The following is a 24,220-nucleotide window of genomic DNA, read 5'->3' on the forward strand; positions in this document are numbered from 1 at the left end:
GATATTGACTCCTTTTTAGCATACGCTAATTCTCAACATAACAATATTAAATACACAGTAGAAAGAGAGGAAAATTATCAACTACCTTTTTTAGATGTACTTGTAACAAGAGAGAATGATTCCGTTAACACCTCTGTTTTTAGAAAGAAAGCTTTTACGGGTTTGGGATCTAATTATTACAGCTCATGTTTTTTTATAATTTTAAGCTTAATTCAGTGTCATAGGAAATGCTCATGCCGTGATCGTGAAGCTTTTCTACCAGGTTTCTCTTCCTGGAAAAGGAGTTTCCCTATCAATTGAATGACAACGTACACTTGCTCCTTCCTTATGTTTTGAGAAGCAGTTGTACTGCAGGAGCTGAGCAATAGCCAGGTCTGACTTTGATGAGCCAAACCTTAGCTGTGACTTTATGACTGCTCCATGTTCGACCATACTGGTGAACTGGAGCTATTAAACAGCATTTGGGACACTAATCTACTAAACTACATTAAAGCAAAGCTAGGTACTGCGTAAGTAAAGCAATATTAGCTGACACTGAACCCCATGCTGAGTTACACAGCAGTGAAGTCACCAATGTGACCCGGTTGTGTGCTCACATTCACTCGTTTGAACTAAAACTAAAGATAACACTACCACCTGAATTATATATAAACTTACAAACTATTATATTGAATAGGAAGACATTTTTCCATGCCTGCTTAATCCTGAGACGCGATTATTTAAGGTTTTTGGCTGCCATATTGGATGCCATCTTTCTTTATATATGTTATAAGAAATCTTTAACAGAAATACATTTTACTTTTGCTAGGAGACTCTGCCTAAAATATGTATAACCAAAACAAATGCATAAAAACATGACCAGAGGAACATGAGTCCCATGTTAAAACTTGACTAGCGGCCATTTTGAAAAACGACAGCCATTTTGGAATTCTGAGTGGACACAGTAATTTTCAAAATTGGCCTATTGAGAAGGTATGTGCCAAATTTCATGCTTGTATCATAACTAAAGTATTTTAGTGAAAAAATAATTTTTTTCTGCTGCACTTGATATGATCACATTTGGCAAAGAGAGAGAGAGAGAGAGAGAAAGAATATTAGCTGACACTGAACTGCCGAGAGAGAGAGAAGTAAATGACCTCAAAACTCTTTTGAACTAAAACCAAAAGTAACACATGTATATATAAACTTACAAACTATTATATTGAACAGGATTTTCCATATATATATATATATTGGATATATATATATATATATATATTTTACTTTTGCTATATGTATATATAAAAACATATATATATATATATTTATATAGTAATTTTCAAAATATATATAAATATATATATTATATAAAATATATATATATATATATATATATATATATATATATATAAAATATATATAAAATATATATATATATATATATATATATATATATATAATATATATATATATATATATATATATATATATATATGTGTGTGTGTGTGTGTGTGTGTGTGTAAATGTCGGTCATCTCATTTGGGTGAAACCACTTATGCGATGATTATTATCATTATATTCTTGTAAAAGGGTAAAAATACTGTTTCCTGAGGAGCCTTTATGAACTAACGATGTCTGTCTCATTTGATTAATTCGGTCCTTTAATATTTAATTATGAGAAACCTTTAAAAGAAACCGGCCAGTTTCAAAATATCCAGACTTAAATCTCTTGAAACCTTGCTATCAAGAACACAAAGGTCCCTTTCTTTCAACACCCTCACGTTAATGGGTCATTAACCAGCTCCTCTGCCTTTCCTTATTCATCTGAGGCCTTTGAAAAAGTGTATCACTTTTTCACCATTCAAAACCAGATGCAAGTTTCATATTTTCAGTTTTGTCAAAGAAAAGGAGAAAAATCACGACGCGTTTATGATAAAAAAAATTACATAAGTAATTAGTGAAAAAAGAAAAAATTACCCAGTGATGTCTTTGATAAATGAAAAATAAATAAGTGATCTCTTAAAAAAGGAAAATAATGAATAAGGGTGAGGAGAGACACAAGGGAACCGTTTTTCATGGCAATATAGGGACAAACTTCAAAGGGAAAGCAATTTCCTCATGGCTTAATGCCTTCGTTACTCCCAACTACCTCCATGGTCTGGAAAACAGGTCCCTTTATTCACTTTTCATGCATTACACCCTTTCCCAGGGGAAATAACCGCGAAGGACAATTCTGCCCGTCTATTTAACCAAATCTCTTTCTATCCATTACAAGTAAAACAAAGTATTTCGAAAGGATGACACTGATTACCAATTTCCAAGAGGATATTGGTACTCCAGGGTAACCTGTAAAATGGATGCAAGTATCTTTCTTAAAGCGGAAATGCTCTTTCGGAAAGCTTGCAAAATACCTGATGATCAAGTGACCCATGATGTTATCATTGTACCTGCAGTTATGAATGTCGCTAAAAGATAAGCGACCAAACCACACAAATGTGGTTACTGAAAACCGAAGGCACATTTTCCGTTCATATACTCGAGACCCGGGTGTTCGTTTAAAGCCCCCTGCCCCTAACACCACGCTTACAGCAAGCGCACACACAAACAAGACAGTAATCACGCAGTAATCATTCCGACCTGAGGGAAGGGCTGACATGCGTGGAGGTTCTGACAAACGCCCTCATTCAAGAATGGATATCAGTGTTTCTTTACCTCTGCAGCCTACCTCTGAAATTCTTTTACAGATTCGGTTTTCCTGACTCTTACTATCTTAATTCTTTCAAGAGACGCGTCCATATCTTTTTTCGGGGTTATGCACCACCCATTTTTCTATCCCCCATTCTTCTTCTTGCTTACGTCATGTACGGTCTAACTACAGAGATTCAGTTGCCTTTCAAAAAGCTTCTGTTAATGCACGGACACTGACAAACGCCTTCAGTAAAACTTAGTGAAAAAGTATTTATGAACATGAATTTATTAATTTGACTTTGGCATTTACCATTTTAAGAAGTATATTATAGATTTACAAATATTTACGTTTTTTACTCCTATGCCACTTAACTCCCTTATTTCGAAAAATGCTTTCATAATTGTTTATCAACGAAATTAGCTGACATTTTTGGAACATTTCATCTGAGGCTTTTTGACATTTAACAGTAATGAGTTTGAGATGATAACAATTATTACAATATGATACATTAAAGCCGACAGAATTCTTGTACACAATAATTTGAAGGAGAAAAATGAAAAATCACTGTGATCCCATTAAGCCAGCAGCTACAGATATGATTAAAATTTATGGAATTTTAATAATTCATTGAAATGAATGTAAAAAAAATGCATAATAGATCCCTACGTTAAATTTTTACCAGTATGATTTCACTCAATGAAATGATTTTAGACGACAGCCCTTAGTCTAATGACTGACTGTAGCTGAAAATATTTCAGTGGAAAATATTTTACACACACACACACACACACACACACACACACACACACACACACACACACACACATATACATATATATATATATATATATATATATATATATATATATATATATATATATATATATATATATAAAATATATACTGCAACGAGGGAAACCTCTTTCTCGCCAACCCTACTGTCACAAGTCCCATAAAATAAAACCGTAAGAGTAAATGTTTAACATCTTGTGAACTCATAAAAAATGATGAAGCTGTGGGTAAATAATCTGCCTCTGATATCTCTCTCACCCATCCCTTGGGGTAAACCTTTCTCTTGACTTAGTGATCTGCCCAGGCCCTTAATTCCAGGTGCAGTCTTACGGAGATTAATCCTTGCCAGCACGGGAGTGACTCATGAGAGAAAGCGTGCTAGCACCATGACACCTGGGCATGCATGACCTCACAAAGCAGCATGCCTGCCAAACACCACGTGTGGGTCCTCTATAGAAAATGGAGTACCAGCGGCGACGTCGCCACCTGGATGGAGCGGTATCTTAATCCTCCGACATTACAAACAGATGCCACGTGGGCAGATCACTCTCAGAGACATTGGAAGACCTACCCAGGACACTCGCCATCCTCCTCCTCCCTTTGGATACTCCCTTGCTTTCCTACGTGGTTGTCTAGAAGCCTGAATTACTTTTGTGGTGACCCCCTTCATTATTACACTCCACTGCTGGTGCTTTTAGATGAGGAAACCCCCATGTCCTGGAGAAGGTAATGTACCTGATTTAAGATTCTCGAAGCCAGTCACGTACCCTATTATTTTCTCTCACTATTTTATTTTCTTTTCTCAGGACGATTTATCTCAGTGAGACCTGTGTTTATAAGTAAAGTGCATAACCTGATAACGTAAATGTAATAATCTGTGTTGCAGAATTGAGTTGCTTGGCACCATAAGTGCAACCCACTCAATTCCTTTTAATTTCACTGCAACTATTTAATAACCGTTCCATTCTCGATTACAGATAGGAGTGTTTGCTGTGGAGCTATCTCATCATCTCGTGTGTGCACAGTGGTTTAACCACTGCATCTTCCATTGTGGTGCCCTTTGAAGTGGGCCCACCCTTGTGTTTCATTGTGAATCATTTGCCTATTCCCCATTCTTCTGAATGTGTTTTGGTGTAAATATACTTATTTACATGAACCCTAAGTGTTTACCTAATCACTCCCTCATTTGAAGAAAGGCCCTAAGCCGACATTCTATCTAATATGCTTTTGCCTGAGCCCAGAGCTAGGAGTTAGATGCTACTACTACCCCACCCCATTTTCCCTGGTAAGTTCTGCGAATCTCAGTTAGAATTATTCTATGGCCTTAAGGCAGCCAAGCTGACCTCTGGTCCAGATCAAGACTCTATCAGTGGCGACCTTGCCAGGATCTTGCAGTTGCATTATTGCAAGAAACCATGCAATTAAACTATCAGCTGAACAGTATAGCTAACAACTGGTTGCAAGACTAAAAATGAACCTTTAATGTAACTCCTGTGAATAAACACACAAGAGAGCCAGTTCCACAGCATAAGTAATAGTGTTGTTATTTTATACTTTTATATTAGGTTCGAATAAAAGTGTGACTGTAAAATCAGTGTTAGAAATTTGTTAGACCACTTGCATGCAAAGTTAGTCATAACGAAGAGAGAGCATTATCTAATCCACTAGCTTTGTTGCTAATGCATGATAGCCCTGCATGTCTTAATGGATAGATAACTAGGCAAGTGACATGAATTTTATTTCTTTCCCATGTTGTCCAGACAATTTGTCGTCTCGTCAATCTACATAGGCACACATTTACTGGACCGCGAGTAAAGGCCTGTCCAACAATTTTTTGTCTGTTGGATTACATTTTCTCTCTTTGCTCGTGACAGGAAGTTTTAGGATTCAGTAGGAAATCTCTTAATTTCGCCGTTTCACCTTAATTAAATCTAGTGCATTTTCGAACGGGAGAAGCGAGCCCCAGAAAATTTAACCACAAATATAACGTCCGCTAGAAATTCAGAATTTAATTAACCAAACTCACAGCATGTATAAGGTCCCCCATTCTTTTCATTTGTAACAGACCATTAATCAGAAACAAAATGTGAGCCATATCATTTCTAAGTGCAAGAAGCCTCCCAGACAACTGGGGTCACTTGGCAACCACCTGTCATAACAAACGCCACGTGCTCTCATTCTTTGTCAAAACCGACCACGCAACCCGCAAGGGCAGAGTAAGACATGGGTAACCAATCACGTGCCAAGCACAGGTCTAGTAGAACAACGTAATTTCCTTTCTCATGCACATGATCCTTTGGTAGTTTTAATCCTGCCTCATGCATGGTGATTTTAAGCACTGTTATACCCTGTCACTGTGAATTCCATGCATTAGAATAGGCATATTTTTCATCGTCACTCCATGTAATCATTTCCCCTTTGAGTGAACTAAAATCCCTTAACTTTTGTTGTCGATGGTCGTACATTTATGCGTAAGCCCCTCTACTGCATCAGGTCCCCCCCACCTCCAGCATCTCTCAACAAATTGAAACCTTTGTTAGGGCTTGCCTTAATTATTGTGATGAACCCCTGAATCATTCATAACAAACAAGTCTCAGTATTGAGAGACAACCTAAATCGTTCCTACAAATACAACTGGGTCTTACAAGACAACCCAAAATCGTTCCTAACGAATACAAATTGAGTCCTTCAAGACAACCTTACGTCCTTCAAGACATCCTAAATCGTTCATTTCGAACACCCTTACATCCCTCGGAACCCCCTAAATCGTTCATTTCGAACACCCTTACGTCTTTCGAGACACACTGAATCTTTCATCAAGAACACCCTTACATCTTCTGAGACACTGAACTGTTCATCACGAACATCCTTACATCTTTTGAGACACCCTGAATTGCTCATACGAACACCCTTATGTCTTTTTAGGCCCCTGAATCGTTAATCACGAGCCCCCTTACATCTTTGAGACACCCTCAATCGTTCATCACGAACACCCTTACGTCTTTCGAGATACTCTGAATTGTTCATCACAAACAGCCCTTATGTCTTTCGAGACACCCTGGATTGTTCATCACAAACACCCTTACGTCTTTCAAGACACCCTGAATCATTCATCACTAACAGTTGTTAGCATGGTTTCTAATGTTGGACAATTCCGGGCTGGATAGTCTGCAGCCAGTATGATGACTTAAGTGGGTTCGACCTGACGTTTACTCAAGGTGAGAGCTGATTCCCATATTGGAATAAGTCATTGTACTGGCTGTAGACTATCCAGCCCGGAATTGTCAACATTAGAAACTATGCTAACAACTGTAAACACCTATTAAGTATGATCATTTCAAAATTATAGGCAAAGCAAAATAAACATCAGAATTGCTTATACTTGAGAACCTCAATATCAAATTGAAAGTCCTTCATCTTAATCACCAAAACTATACACTTTTCAAGGCTGTTCCACTGTTTTTGTATTGCCTAAAACCATTTGGTTATTTATAGTTTCAAACCGGACTCCTCAGTTCTCTGGTCTGTGTGGAGGTTTATATTTCCGAATTTTAGTGTGCTTTTACTCTTGCTTTTCCTCGACGTTTTTGAAAGGCTGGTGTTTGTCCCATTGTTTTTTTTCAAGTGTGTCTGTGATTTTACTTAACCTTGGTTTTGTTATTCCCTTTTTGATTGTGTAATTTTAAATTCTCTTCTCTTATATTTAATGTATGTGATAATTTATTTCAAGAGAAAGTTCAGGTTTCAGTGTCTGTGATTTTACTTTTCAGTGCCTAATTCATTTTATATAATCTTAATTTCATCCACTGGTTTTTTTATGCCACAATAATTTTTGCAGTCGATGGTCTAATTCTTGCATATATTTTCATGTATTTGATTAATGTTTTGAAAAGCACTTTAATGTCTTGATATTTCATTTATAGATGCCTGAAGCAGATCACCACAGTAAACATACTGGATTAAACTACTGTACATGGAATCTGTATTGTTTTCCTGCACCCATAAATACATCATTCTTTTTCCTGGAACTTTTTGACTGTATATAATATATATATATATATATATATATATATATATATATATATATATATATATATATATATATATATATATATATATATATATATATATATAATATATATATATATATATATATATATATATATATATATATATATATAATATAATATATATATATATATATATATATATATATATATATATATATACATATACATATACATATATATATATACACACACACACACAGGCAATATATATGACATATAAGTGAATGTCGGTCATTAACAGGCAACATATTTATTAAGCCGACATATTTCGTATACAACACTGTTACATTCTCAAGGCTAAAAAATATATAGAATAAAAAATATGTACAATTTGAAAATGCATGGAATACAAAATCTTAATCTCAACATGTACGTTAAAAAGCAAAATAATTCCAGGAAAAAGCACTTGCTAGACCTTAAGTTAAAGACTGAATGACTAGAAAAGGAGAGAAGCCACAAAGAAATAGCTCAATATAGATACAGCTGTACAGAGGAAGAGTGTGAGTTCAACTTATATATATAATATATATATATATATATATAATATATATATAATATATATATATAATATATATATACTAACTGCTTAATAAATAACGATTCTAAAATGAGCAGTTCATGAAAATAACTTGTCTGGACCAAAATGGAGTTGATTCTCAATGACGAAAGTTCCAAAAAATTGATAAACCAGAATTTAAACATATCTTTAAAGTAGAAAATGAAATAAATGGGTTTTTAAAGGAACTAAATACCAAGAATACCTTTAATGAAGAAACTTACGAAGATTTATTCTGTTTAGGTACGTCTTTTGGAGTTCTATATGGTTTGCCTAAGATACATAAAGAGGGAATACCAATGAGACCAATACTATCGTCAATTCATGCTCCAAACTACAAATTAGCAAAATATCTAGTACCTATGTTAGAGCAGTTTACTTCTAATAAATATACACTAAAAAATTCCGAAGAATCTAAATTATATATTTTGTGCCAAGATTCAGAATTATATATGACTAGTTATGATGTTGAATCACTGTTTACGAATGTTCCAGTGGAGGAAACAATTTAGACTATTTTAGATAAAATCTTTAATGAGCTCAATGACACTTACTTTAACTACAATCATTGTTTTAAGATACTTTTACAGTTAGCAGTGCTGGAGTCTGCCTTCATTTTTAATAATAACTTATATAAACAGGTTGACAGGGTGGCAATGGGATCACCTCTTGGTCTCACGTTTTCCAACATTTTTATGTGCTCCCTGGAGGAGGGCATGTTGGAAAATTGCCCCCTTGGTTTTTATCCCCTTGTATATAAACGTTATGTCGATGATACATTCGTTCTATTCAAACCTGCTTTTCATGCAGTTCGATTTCTCTCATGCATTAACGGAATACACCCCAATATCAAATTCACGTTAACGAGAGAAGAAAATGATCAACTAACTTTTTTGGATGTCCTAGTATTTCGACATAACGCTAATTGTAATACTTCTGTTTTTAGAAAAAAGACTTTTACAACCTTGGGTTCAAATATCTAATGTGCTTGTTTTTACAATTTTAAACTTGATTCAATTTTTACTCTCCCCCACAGGGCTTATATTTTAACCTCGTCATGGGAATCATACCTTAAAAAAATACCGTTTTTACATAAATATTTTACCGACAACTGGTGTCCATCTCATATTTTCTATAGATACTGCAAAAATTTCCTAAACAGGAAACTATCAGATTTTCCTGTTATTAGGACAGTACCAAGAAAGAAACTTTACGCCAGTATACCATATCTCCGAGAAAATAAATTTAGAAAAAACATTAAGTTTGCACTAGAAAAACATTTTAACATGTTACAGTTCATTCTTCTTCCGAAAAATCCCTTCACAATAAGTCCATTGTTTAAATTTAAAGATAGACTCTGACCAATAATGCGATCTTCAGTTGTGAATAAATATACTTGCCCTAAATGTAATTAGGGGACATACATGGGATCGACTAAACGATTGCTGAGGGTCAGGACTGATTCACATAAAGGTGTTAGCCATATTGCTCTGGTTGCAGACTATCCAATCCCGAATTTTCCAGCATCAGAAATCATGCAAAAATGTGTAAATCCAAGGAAATGAGGAAAATTTTACTGATGACTGAGCTATTAGTTCTTTTTTATCTTTAAGGATTTTTTTATTGTGATATTGAAATTTTCTATGACTTGATCAACGGGAGTTTTTTTAGCTTTTTGTAAGTCGTATCATCATCCAGCTGAGCTTGCATAGGTGATATCTACTCAGTTTTATCTAAAATTATAATACCAATCGACTTATCAGCTTTTGTGATGTGGATTGTATTGTCTTTTTTAACACTGGTCAAACTCTTCTTATACCGAGCAGAGAAATTACTTTCATGCCTAATATTGGCAGCTTCATAAACAATACCTTTAATTATGTCAACATGATTTTGAGGAAGATCACAATATTTTTCAAATATACATAGGGACGACACAGTCGTTAAAGCAGAGGGTCTATTCGATGTAAAGAAGGATAAACCATATCTGAGTGCCTATTGCCAGTACTGTTGGCTTAATATCATATAAATTTTGAAATATATTACCAAGCTCTTGTCCCCGTTACTTGGAACTATCTCCGACTCTCACATATATAATTCTCCAGATTTAGTTGATAAATTAAACAAAATCACCTTTTGCCCCACATTGTCAGTCCCCAGTATTTGGATCAAGAAATCGAATACATAAGAAAAATAGGGAGAGATTTATGTTATCCTTCACATATACTAGATATTTGTTAGAATAAAGCTCACAAAAAGTTTTATAGTGAAAGTAACATGGAGAAAGAAACCCCTAAGAACACTCTTAGCTTGTCTTATTTTAGTGGTTTTGAAAACATAAAATCATTGTTAAAATCTTTTAATATCAACCTCGTTTTTTCCTATAATAACACACTAAAAGGAATGTTAATAAAATATAGCCCTACAGAAAACAACAACATAATATATAAAATTCCATGTTTGGACTGCCCATCTTTTCATATCAGCCAATCTAGCAAGGATTTAGAAGTACGTATTAAACAGCATAAGTATTCAGTCAAAACTGGGCAAAAATCTAATGCTGTATTCATTCAATTAAGTGAAAATTCTCACAGGATAAACTGGACTGAAAGTTCAGTGATCGTCAGATCAAAAGATCTCTCATCACGAAGTCTTTTAGAATCTGCTATTATACAGCTTACTTACAGTTGTAATTTTAACCTTAGCCCTGGCATGTATTATTTGATCCCCTGTATAAGTTAAATGTTCAAGAATTACCTAAAACAGAAAATCACTGACTTAATTACACATTAGTTACCTTCTATATATTTTCTATGTATTCATATGTTTAATATATTTTTTGTACAAATTTTCACCCTGCAAAATTTGTTATTGTTTACCAAAAGGGGAATTATTGAGTTGTACTTTAATAAAAAAAAATTTTGGTGGTCAGTCATCTTCCTTGTATAATCTTTTAATTGTCCTGTCCCTGCTTCTGAGCTGTTGGGCTTAATCCTTTGTAAAACCCCTTAAATATTTAACCCTGTTTTGGTATGTCTACTAATACTTCAATTGTTCTGGATTCCAGGTACATATTCTTTCCTTTGTAATCCCCATCTGTCATTTATATGAGCTTTCTTTATAAACTTATTTTTATATTTCTTCAGTCTGCTAAATAAAGAACAAGAAGTCGAAAGGCCATCCCGTACTCCACTGTTTCTGTTTCCTTCGTGGATTTTGTCTTTATTTATATATTCACGTTCCATATCTTCGTGATTCAGTTATACATACATACATACATACATACATATAAATATAAATATAAGTATATATATATATATATATATATATATATATATATATATATATATATATATATATATATATATAAAAAACAAAGTAAGCAATGGCCAATGGGACACATCAGTGCGAAGGTGGACCATGGAAACGTACTAATTTCAGCATAATTCTTTATTTCCAACGTTTCGTAATAACTTTATTACTTCATCAGGGAATCTGTTAAATAATGAATAAAATTACTTTAGAAATTGCTCTGAAAATCAATAAGATTCATAAAATACAGCACAGTTAGAATACATGATAAAAAAAAGACATAAAAGCAAAATCAAAGACCTCTAACCAACCTTATATCAAGAAGGCAGAAGACAGAATGCATAAATAAAAAGTTAACTCAGGTAGAGCTGAGTGGAGGAGGTCTGGGTATTTAACTGGGGAACCAGTTGTTTGATAAATAATGATTCCAGGATAGGCAGTTCACATTCATTGCTTGTTTGGCCTATGATACAGAAATCATTTCTATCAATATATGTTTTACAATTTTTTTAATGGTTTCTTATGCTTGAATGTTCGGGATTGGAGAGCTTACAGCCAGTACGGAAACTTAATCCCCGATGAGAGTCGATTCTGACCCGAAGTGTAACTCTGGAACATGTGTAGGATCCACGAGGAGGTTACTGAGGGTCAGAATCGACTCTCATCGGGGATTACGTTTCTGTACTGGCTGTAGACTCTCCAATCCCGAACATTCAAGCATAAGAAACCATTAAAAAAATTGTAAAACATATATTGATAGAAATGATTTCTGTATCATAGGCCAAACAAGCAATGAATGTGAACTGCCTATCCTGGAATCATTATTTATCAAACAACTGGTTCCCCAGTTAAATACCCAGGCCTCCTCCACTCAGCTCTACCTGAGTTAACTTTTTATTTATGCATTCTGTCTTCTGCCTTCTTGGTATGAGGTTGGTTAGCGGTCTTTAATTTTGCTTTTATGTCTTTTTTGTTTTTGTTTTTTTTTTTTATCTTGTATTCTAACTGTGTTGTATTTTATGAATTTTATTGATTTTTAGAGCAATTTTAAAGTAATTTTATTCATTATTTAACAGATTTCCTGAATATGTAATATAGTTATTACGAAACGTTGGAAATAAAGAATTTATGCTGAAATTAGTACGTTTCCATGGTCCACCTTGCTGATATATATATATATATATATATATATATATATATATATATATATATATATATATATATATATATATACTGTATTGCTTTTCTTCCATCCCTAGTCATCATCAAATCACTTAATATATATGGTGGTGCCAAAGATAGTTCATCCATGATCCAGCAGCTCAAGTGCAGATGTGGCAGTAGTCTTTAAGGGAAACGACTTATTCTCGGATCTGGCTTGATTTAATTTATGAAATTTTGGTCTGATGACCAAACACTGGAAATGTTCGATTATTCAGTGCCGTGACTGATTTGATTTATGAACGGTAGGCTTTAAAGCCAAGCATTAGGGCACTATCAGCTAATCAACGATTAAAGCTGTGAAAAGCGGGAGTTGGAGTGGTTGGACAGCAAGATGAAAGAAATGAAACGGAAACGGTGGTGAAGTAAAAGGCTAAAAAAAAGATTAGCTAGGGGCCGAAGGGACGTGGTACTTCTCCCCTACCGTGTTCAGTACCATGATGAGAATGGGTAGCTTGTAAAATCGTTAAAATTAATCATTAAAAACCTGGTACCACATGAAAATGGTTAAATGTGATAAAACATGTTCATAGTCCTTAAAAGATCCATGCCATTGTCAATATCAAATGTATTCACCTTCAGGCTGTTTCCCCTAACAGAAGGAACAAACTTCAACATTTATACTTTACATGCAAAATCGTGAATGAATCCCGTCTGCAAAACCTTCCACAGTAAAATATTAGCAGTTTGCATTTGCGACCCATTTTCCTATTCCTCAAATCCGCTCTTGCATCCTCTGTCTTTTCTCTAATTTCTCACATCACTTTCCCGTAAATATTTAAAACAGCCATGGGAACATAACACACGCTCCTCTCAGAACCACTTTAACACCAAACCAGTCACTTCCACGTCTACATATTCTAATACATACTGCTTTCATCGTTAGAGCTTCATCATCCTTAATAATTAATCATTTATACCATAAATCATCCTGTCATCTGGCTTACTTTTTCATCCAGTATCCTACCTTGCACCTTCCCTGTTATATTAAATAATGTTATACCCCTATAAGTCTTGCATTTGTCTCTATGACCTTCACATTTATACAGTAAAACATTTATTCCCATCACTACTTCTTTCGATACCTTTCGCTTGTCTAGATGTACCTTACAAACCCTGGTCAGCCACTAAAATATGTCATCATTACCACATACAGCAAAATCAATTCCCTACCAACTATTTATTTAAAACATAAATACAGCCTAACAGACCCTGGCCCAACAATTAATAACAGTTGAGCATAACATTTCGACACGTTTCTGACAACTGGTATTTACGAAATACTGGTTGAGAGGTAAGCTTTCATGAAAATGAAAGTGCGTTCATTAATAACTGATTCAGTAAAGTAAAATATTTCCTTCAATATTAGGTCTCTACCCAGGTTCCAAAAATTACAGGATTTTCTAAGCATACATACAAGAAATTATTTGATTAAACTTCCTGTAATGATGTTTAATATTAAATTTATTCTGCTTTCTTGAGAGAATAATGTTTAATATAATTTGCTTTCGTGAAAGAATAATGCTAAAGGAGGTGCACAGCCAAAGAGAGCAGAGTCGACGTGGATAAAGTGGCAGTTAAGTTTCCTCACAGAGTTTTATCAGCTTCTCATATGAATCTTCTCAAAATTTAGAATTACCTCATCCGATGAAATCACGCACTAGGGCGTGTACTTTCCAAATCTGTACGATTTTACGTAAATCTGGAAAACTAACCGGATTGCAGATAAAAATATATGCTCATACATTTTACAGCCTATGAGTTCTTTTCAAGTTAAAAATCTAGCGAGGATTTTACCAATTTCATTAGTTGTCCATTCTGCTAGTATAGAACATAAGGACCGGGTCTCTCTCTCTCTCTCTCTCTCTCTCTCTCTCTCTCTCTCTCTCTCTCTCTCTCTCTCTCTCTCTCTCTCTCTCTCTCACAAACATATTTAGGTAAACATTTAGCTGTTTCTCGGAAGGACACTACCTTAGAGGGAAAAACAAACAAAGGTCGCTCACTGTCATTTAATATTGAGTTTTTAAATCTAAAGGGCCGTCCGTTCCAGGACCCCTTCTACTCTATTTATCCACCGGGATCTAGGTCTTCCTCTCTTCATTTCTCCAAGCACTTCAGAATTTTACAGTTTTCCCCAGCCTAACGTCCTCCATTCTTTTTACATGACAACACACACAAGCATACACAAACACGTGTGTGTGCGCGCGTGTGTGTGTGTGTATATATATATATATATATATATATATATATATATATATATATATATATATATATATATATATATATATATATATATATATATATATATATATATATATATATAATCATATTATGACAATTGCATATAAAAAAAGGCTGCCCAAAGAAATAAACTTCCTTGACTTCTCCCAAAACTAATTACAACAAAAACTCACATAGAAGAAATGACAAAAGATATAAATACCTAATAATGACAATACATTATGCCCTCTAATAGTGAACAGAAATGACTTCATTCCCTGGACAGGTTAAATTAACAGTGAGGACAAGAGGATGTCAATTTCGTCCTGGGCTTCATTTACGAATGGTCTGCTTTATGATTACACCATTTTCGTCATGAAACCCGAGGCCAACGAATCTTGATTACCCATTTCGGACTGCGTTTGGATTGGAGCTAGAGCGTTTTTCCTGTTAAGTCACAGTTAGTGAACTGAGATTTTCTTATTTTTCTAGTAGCCCTTTGTTAGTTTTGCCCCCCTTTCTTTGCAAGATATAAATAATATAACTTTCCAAGGTGTGTTATTAGTTAGTGTATTCAGACTGTCAAACACTGATTTTGCTTTCTGAACAATGGCTACTGTAACTGTTATCACAACAAGTAATTATTCTTGGAATCCCAGCATATTCTTATATGAATTTCAAATGCTCATCGACAGTCTCTGCACACTTTTACCGGAGTATTTTTCCCCCGAATATTTGCACCCTTAAGCCAATACTAAAATTATGACAATCTAGGCATCCATTAACACTTTTCTGAGAAACTATGATTCACAAATATAACACACTTGTAGGTGTCCGCATGCTAAAAATATGTCTAAACTCATACTATGGAGATAAAATGCTTCGTAAGACTAAGAAAAGCTTTATGTTGGAGAGAGAGAGAGAGAGAGAGAGAGAGAGAGAGAGAGAGAGAGAGAGAGAGAGAGAGAGAGAATTCATCTGATATATTCCCTAAACGCACACTGGATGCAGTGAGTAAGAAGTAGCACTGACCTGTATCTCGTTATTTTTGGGTACAGAAGACACTTAACAAATGCATGTAGTCTTGTGACCAACGGCATATAAAAATACAATCCTAACACCTTAAGTTTAATGTTATAACTGTTCACTGTACTAACTTCGTGAGGCTACTTATTCGTATTACTGTACTATCACTCAAAATCTGTCAACAGATCAACAAACGAAAACATCAGTGACATGGCACTTGGAAAGAGTATCAAAGTCTATCCTAAACTGTTTGGGGTTGATAATTGCCTCATTATGAACTATGCCCTATAAAACATTTAGAAAAAGAATAGAGTTCAACATTCCTAAAACTGCATAGCTTGTTACAAATCCACGAGTTTCAGGAATCATACCATTTCCACAAACATTTTCCAAGCATCTCAATCTCCTCTTTTATATCCTTAAATCTTCTACCTCCAGGTTGTCTCATACGCGGAGCAAGTTTGCTACCGACCTTCTGACACCATCAACAATAGCTATTACCCTACGGCAAGAAATTTCATCATGTAAGAGACATTTGCGCACACCGTTGCAGGCCATGTGGAATTCAGACGACGTAAATAAACGTCATTTTCTCTACCTCGGGAAATAATTTTCTCTCAAGAGGACTTTCAATTTCTTAAATGAATTATCTATTCTAAGAAGAGGTTAGTTGTTATGCAGAGCTAATAGAGATTAAATTCTTTCCTCCTTTTAAGAGTCCAATCTGCGAACGAAGTCCAAATGCTTCAACGAAGACACCAGAAAATATAACTTTCGTCGGGTTTTCAACCGCTAAATTGTATGCACCCTCCGCACGAAAATTAAATTTTACCATTAAACTATATATTATCATATGTACACACAGCTACTATATATATATATATATATATATATATATATATATATATATATATATATATATATATATATATATATATATATATATATATATATATATATATATATATATATATATATATATATATATATATATATATATATATATATATATATATATATATATATATATATATATATATAAACAGAATACCCATCGTTCCCATGCTAAATGTAACTGTGAATATTATAGATATGTTCTTGATAAATTTGATTCCTCGTTAAGAGCTTTGCATTTTAGAACTGAAAATGGATTTCTAAGCAACGTGATGTAATGTATATATAGCTATATATATATATCATGAATATAATATATATATATATATATATATATATATATATATATATATATACATATATACATATATATAATATATATATTATATGTATATATGTATACATATATACATATATATAATGTTTATATATGTATGTGTAAATGAATCACGAAGATATGGAACGTGATGAATGTATACATAAAGTCTAATGCCATGAGGGAAAATTGAAACAACGGAGTGTTCCTAGGATTTTCGACACTAACGTCCTTTACTGTACAGTAGTAGGACCAAAATCCAGTGGCAGGGGCTGCAGTGATAGATAATATACAGTGTGTCATATGTATATTCATGGTAAATAAATTGTATGAACTATATTTTGATGTACTATATACAGTTTACCCCAGAAATTATATTTTCATAAAAAGCCCTCCTATATTTTTATATAAGAAGATTAAGAAAAAATTTATATTCGTAAACGTGGCATGGTTTTGAAATGAAATCTGTATGGTCAAGAAGTCTTCTGATCTCATTTAACGACCTTGACCCAATGTATAAATAAATGGAGAGTCCCTAATGCACGTTTATGAGGGAAAATTGAAACATACGTTTTAAATATTTACAGCTAGGACTTTCGAAACGAACGAACCATTACTGACATTTCAAAATTAATGGATCTATGACTGTTGCAACAGGAGTTAATATAATATCCTGTGGTGTCACCCCGTGTCATTTTTCCCATACAAAAATATGGTTAACAATGGAAAAACCTAAATTAATAATGAACTAAAGCAATAAGTTTTGCATTAATTATGCAACTCAACATTTTCATTAACTAAAGAAGAACGCTGTCACATTTTCATGAATATGAAATTTATTCTTTTTTCAATTTTGCTAAAAGCCCTCCTATATCATTTTATATATATATATAGATATATTATATATAAAATTTATATTCGTCGTAAACGTAAATAAATATATATATATGGTTTTTATATATATACCTTTATATAAATGTACTGTCAACATGGTCAACAGTAATCTTTTCATCATCACGCGTAATGCACCATTTGACCCCCAGGAGCTAGTACTAAACACGGCTAAATACATTTGGGACAATGGAGAAACAGTGTAGGTGACTCACTGTTTCACGTTTAAAATGCCCCCAAGTGCATTACGCGTGATGACTGAAATTTCAGTCATTACGCGTAATACAATGTTTTAAATATTTATATATCAAACAGGAAAAAGATATACATCAATGAGGAGAACCATTAACTGACATTTTCAAAATTGATGGATAACTAAATTACTGGCTATAAATTTAAATTTAAAAATTAAGATTGCACAATGGATTACAAATTTAAAAAATTAGATGGAACAATTAAAAGGACAACCCCTGTCTAAACAAAAAAATTTTCTCTCTCTAAAAAAAAAAAAATATGGTTTTAACAATGGAAAATTCAGCAGCAATGTTAATGAATAATGAAGAAAGAGAAAGCAAAGAAGTCTTGCATTAATTAACAATTTATTTTGATCTGTTGCTTTTTCTAAAAAAGCATCATCAGATAAAAACTGAATTTTTAACTAAATTTCCATCTGAGAAACTTTTAGAAAAAAGTTTCATGAAGATCAAAAAGAAGTTTGGATTCTTAAGGTCTGATTTCAATTTTACCATCGGGTCGTTATTTAAGTACAAAGATCGTTTATCCCCTAATTCTCCGGGTGTGTGTATAGCTATATGTCCTAAATGTAATTTAGGAACTTATATATCCATATATATATATAGACTCTCATCGTGGATAAGCTATAGGACAGGCAGTAAATAAGGCCATTTTTTCGAATATTAAATCATTCTAGAATGTGTAAAACTTCCATTGAAAATAAGGACTTTTCAATTTTAGGGCGAGCTTCCAGACCATAAACCATTCTGGAATCGTTAATGATTAAACGACTCGTCCCCTTGTTAAACTGCCAACCTCTGCCGGCATTCCTCTCTTAGACGTTTTCTGCTGAATGTTGGTCTCTCACCTTTTATATTTTTTTTTTTTTTTTTTAGAGAGAGAGAGAGAGTACAAAATAACATAAATTTTTGTTTTGTTTTTAAAGTTGTCTATAAATTTAAATTTAAAAATCTTAATTAAATTGCAAATGGATTACAAATTTAAAAAATTAGATGGAACAATTAAAAGGACAACTTAAAAACAAATGTCAAAATCCCTCTCTCTCTTTCTCTATATATATAAAAAATATATATATTATACAATACAAAATATAAGCAGATCTGGACAAACGTCCTATTCATCAGTAATTTTACTGGATATTTCTGAATAACGAGTAAACGAAAGTATACGTCTGGCTTTTTAAAATAACAAAATATGTATTTTTATTATACCAGAATTAGTTTAATCATTAACGATTCCAGAATGAGTCAAATCATGAAGCTGCTGGATAAACATAAACAAATGTTCTCCCTAAAACATTGCATTAATCTGTTTTAGCTCCTTATTTTTGGTCAATGGACACTGTTTATAAAAATAAGTTCTAGAATGATTCTGACATAATATCTCTGAGGCTGGGGATTATATGGGACAGATGCAAATCCAACACTTTACTGCCAACCAAAACAGGGGTAAATCTTTGAGAGGTTTTGCAAAGGATTAGGCCAAACTGGCACAATGAGCAGGGAGGAGTCAATTACAGGATTATACAGGGGAAGAGACTTCAGAAAAATGACCTTGGTGGATTAATATTTAAAAAGTTCAAAATTTTTCTCCTTTTGGAAACAAAAACAGTTTTTGCAAAGTGAACATTTAAACAAATTAGGACATATAATACACATAAACATCTTTAAATTAACTAATAACGTACCCGATGGTGGTTTTATCTTTAAGGTCATTCTTGAACATTTATCAGGTGGATATAATGGCTCCAAATATATTTTGGATCTGTTGTATAAAACTTTTTATATAAAATATAATCATCAGATAAAAAATATTGATATTTATATGAAAATAAAAAGAAAAAGTTTCCTTTTTACTGAACTCTGATGAAGTCATGTGCATCTACTGTGATTTTTAAGGATTATAAATATAGGGTGTTTCCCACCCCGAGGCCCCCCCTGCCTACAGCATAAACTAAAATTGATATGGACAAAAACAAAAGTAATTCAAAACAGGTATTTATTCAAGTTTCTCTCTGAATATTTAATATTTTGTGTGGCCTCCATCTGCCTGTACCACAGCCTGCATTCTTGAGGTATGATTTCAGCAAATCGCAAAAAGCTGAGACTCAAACTCCATTTCCCTGAGCACTTCGGTCACCTCTCTTCACAGGATGTCGAGGCTTAGTATACCATCATAGTTCATTGTGCGCGCTCAACAGGATCCTTTAAGATACTACCAATGTTTTCACACACATTAAGGTCAGGGAGCTACCTGGAAATTCATTTGACAAGAAGAAATCAATACCACTGTTTCAAAGCAGCTCCTGTGTCTGAAGAGCCTTGAAACATGGTGCCTTATCATGCAAAAATGTGACTTCTTCAACAGATAACACATTTTCAGGATCTTTGAGGAAAGGAAATACTCCACCAGTAAGCACAGTTTCTCTGAAGTATTCGCCATTCCATGACTGTCCTTTTTCTTTGATGATCCACATTAACCGTTTGGCTGTGAAACAGAAAAATTCCCAAACATTCAGGAAATTTCACAACTTGGCGATAGCGCACGTCATCGCTGATATCATCAACTTTGCAGCCCAAATGATGTCATTTTTATGATTTGGCTTCCTGACTGTGTAAATGAAGAATTCGTCTGATGCGGCAACATGGAGAAAGTCAGCTTTCATCCCAATCTTTAAGAAATGAACCACAAAACCATGCACAGTCTTCTCTCTGTTGCTGAGTGATGTTTGGCTTGCTGATAACATGAAATGGCTTGATGCCAGATTTTCAACTCACGATATACAGCACTATATCTCCTCTTCTTTTTCCCCTTTTTGTTTCTAGTTCAAGCGCCAATTTATGTAAAGACTTTCTTGGTCTACCCACTGCCTCAGCTATGATATCAGTCTTTTGACTCCTGAAAAAGGACTTTAGGCCTTCCAAGATTCTCACTCTTTTCGATGACAGTCATATGGATTTTTGTTCCAGTTTCTTTTAATGTATTTGGCTATCCAGGAACATGAAATGAAGGATGCGCCAGCATCCCTGGCCTCTCTGAAGGTTATAGCCCGGATTCAGTCAATCCATCTGATTTCCTCCAAGTCATTAGCCATGGCTGTATCTAACTCTGTCACTCAGTCTGAAAATACAAGAAATGTAAAATAAAAAATAGCTTAATAGAAAATTAAAGTAATGTACTTGGAGATAGGCTATAGCAGAAAACTTCATAACTTTCCATTTGTTCTGTGGATGGGAGGGCTCTAATTTCGAAACACCTGGTATATATATATGTATATATATATATATGTATATATATATATATATATATATATATATATATATATATATATATATATATATATATATATATATATATATATATATATGTGTGTGTGTGTGTGTATGTGTGTGTGTATGTATGTATGTATGTATGTATGTATGTATGTATATATATATATATATATATATATATATATATATATATATATATATATATATATATATATATATATATATATATATATATATATTATATATATATATATATAATCTGGCGTGCCTATCTTTTCTTGTCAGGTTATGAGTGTCTTGGCCGTATACGTGTAACGCAGTACCATTAAAGATCGCAAAGAAGCGGATTTGCAGTAAGCAGTTATAAATATATCAAAAGATATATATGTCTGCAAATCCTATATATGTTTAACTATGGTCGTCAAGTACAAAAAAATTATTTTTGAATATTTCCTCAATTCAATTACAATCTTTACCTCTCTCCTTTGCTCAGATATTAAGCCTAAATACTGCCTTTATAATTTATTTTTTGAACATTCATAATTATTTCAACGCTATTTAATAAATGGTTCTTCAATTTTTCCAGACAGAGAAAGAAGAGACTGCATGTTCATCGGCCATTTGTTTTCAGACAAAAACAAGAAAGAGTGCCACGGAAATTTTAAAAATTAAGTGCCATGCGCCTTAGTGTTGTTGGTGTTAGAGTCAATCAAGGGAACACAATTGCACTGCCGATTCACCGAACGCAAAACATCTAAAACGAGAGAAAATTCGTGCAAAAAATTTTAGAAATGCAACTAACTTTTCTCAAGCTATATTGTTTGAAGCCATTGCTGGATGTAGCCAATCAGAAACCGGAAAGCTTCCAAGCTTGGCCTGCAGGAAAAGAGCAATGAAAAATGCCAGATTAAAAGAAAAAGAAAGACCCATCTTCCCACTGCACAGAAATTAGAGTGGTCCCTATCATGTCATAAAAGTGTCCGAAAATAAGGAAAAACGAATTCTGAACTTTGCCACAAACAAAAGGTTAAATGTTGATGAAGAGCAGTCACTGATACAGATGACACGTTCAGATCATCAAATAAATTTTATCTATTACATACACTTCATGGGCTGAAAATAAAGCCTTAACTCCTTAATTCGCACTGTTGCCCACAAACATACAAACAGCAGATTATGCAAACGTTATGATTAAAACTTGCAATCAAGTTTTTCCCACCACTTGACATCAGGAAAGTTCTCTCTCTATTTTTAAAATGATTTTCAGTATCAAGTTTTTTACTTATTCTTTAACCATCCTGTTATACAGAACAATGTGCATCCCCATATTTTTCCTGTGCATAACACAGTCTAAAGGAAATGAACTCTACGATTAGACTTGCCGCCGTCCAGCCCCTCTAACTATTTTGAATGTCAACAATAAATATTCTTCGGAAAGCCTTGTTACTATTCCCTGACATTTGCAGAATAAAATCGGAATAATATTGTCTCTGTAAATTCCCACATCCACTGTTTAGCTAAAGAGAGAGAGAAACAGTTCATAAATCAAGAAAACACACAAAATTGAACAGGCTGCAGAGTAGAGCTTATTATTGTTACTATACATGAGGTCCTTCAATCTGTGATGTTGCGTCAAAAATTCCGACTAGTAAACCACTTTCAATTTAGCCCAGAAAAGGCGTGAAATCACCACCAGCCATTAACAGGGGGCATAAAAGCAAGAGAGACTGTCCCGACGATTCATTTACGTGAACACTGACACTTTTACTGGTTACTCCAAGAGCAAGAGCTCGCGCCACCATAAGGCCACCTTAATGAGCAACAACAATTGACATTTCAAAAACAGCCTAGCTAATAAGTGTTTTCATGTATCTACATATTTACACGTGCCAAGGCTGAAGTCCAAGTACAGAGTCTGAGAGAGAGAGAGAGAGAGAGAGAGAGAGAGAGAGAGAGAGAGAGAGAGAGATGGCATACTAATTAAATGAATTCCCTGACGCCCTCAGTGGCCTGACACGGTGTACATAGTTACTGGTAATTTTGAAGTTATCGCAACTGCTCGGTTCTATCATAAACAACAATTAATCTCAGCAGAGGTTTAACAACTAAAGAATGAAAGAATAATTTTATATGAAATTAAGTCTTTCTGAGAAAATAAAGAGTGAATTAGGAATATTCTATAGAAAGAAGAAAAGTCAATTCCAATAAAATTTTGATCGTGAGTTGATGAATAATCCTGCTTATTGGGAATACATCCCCCGTCTACATCATTTTTCCCATACTTTTACAAGAATATGGTTTTAACAATGGAAAAAACCTACTCAATGAATAATGCTAACTAAAGCAACGACTCTTGCATTAATTATGCATTTCTTCACTGGCAGCGTATTCAACAATTTCATTCACTAAAGGCTCAAGAGCGCTTTCACCATTTCATGAATATGAAATTTATTTTTCCATTTCCACTTTGCTGGGTGGATAGAAGGAAATTCTCATGTGATATATATATATATATATATATATATATATATATATATATATATATATATATATATATATATATATATATATATATATATATATATCTGTATATATATATATATATATATACTCATCAAATCTCTCTCATTCAAAGAACCAACTGTATCCCGAGCAAATTTTTCATATTTTATAGGTATATATAAACATACAATACACACACACACACACACACACATACACATATAT

This window comes from Macrobrachium rosenbergii, chromosome 51 (genome assembly GCF_040412425.1).
Source record: "Macrobrachium rosenbergii isolate ZJJX-2024 chromosome 51, ASM4041242v1, whole genome shotgun sequence".
NCBI lineage: Eukaryota > Metazoa > Arthropoda > Malacostraca > Decapoda > Palaemonidae > Macrobrachium > Macrobrachium rosenbergii.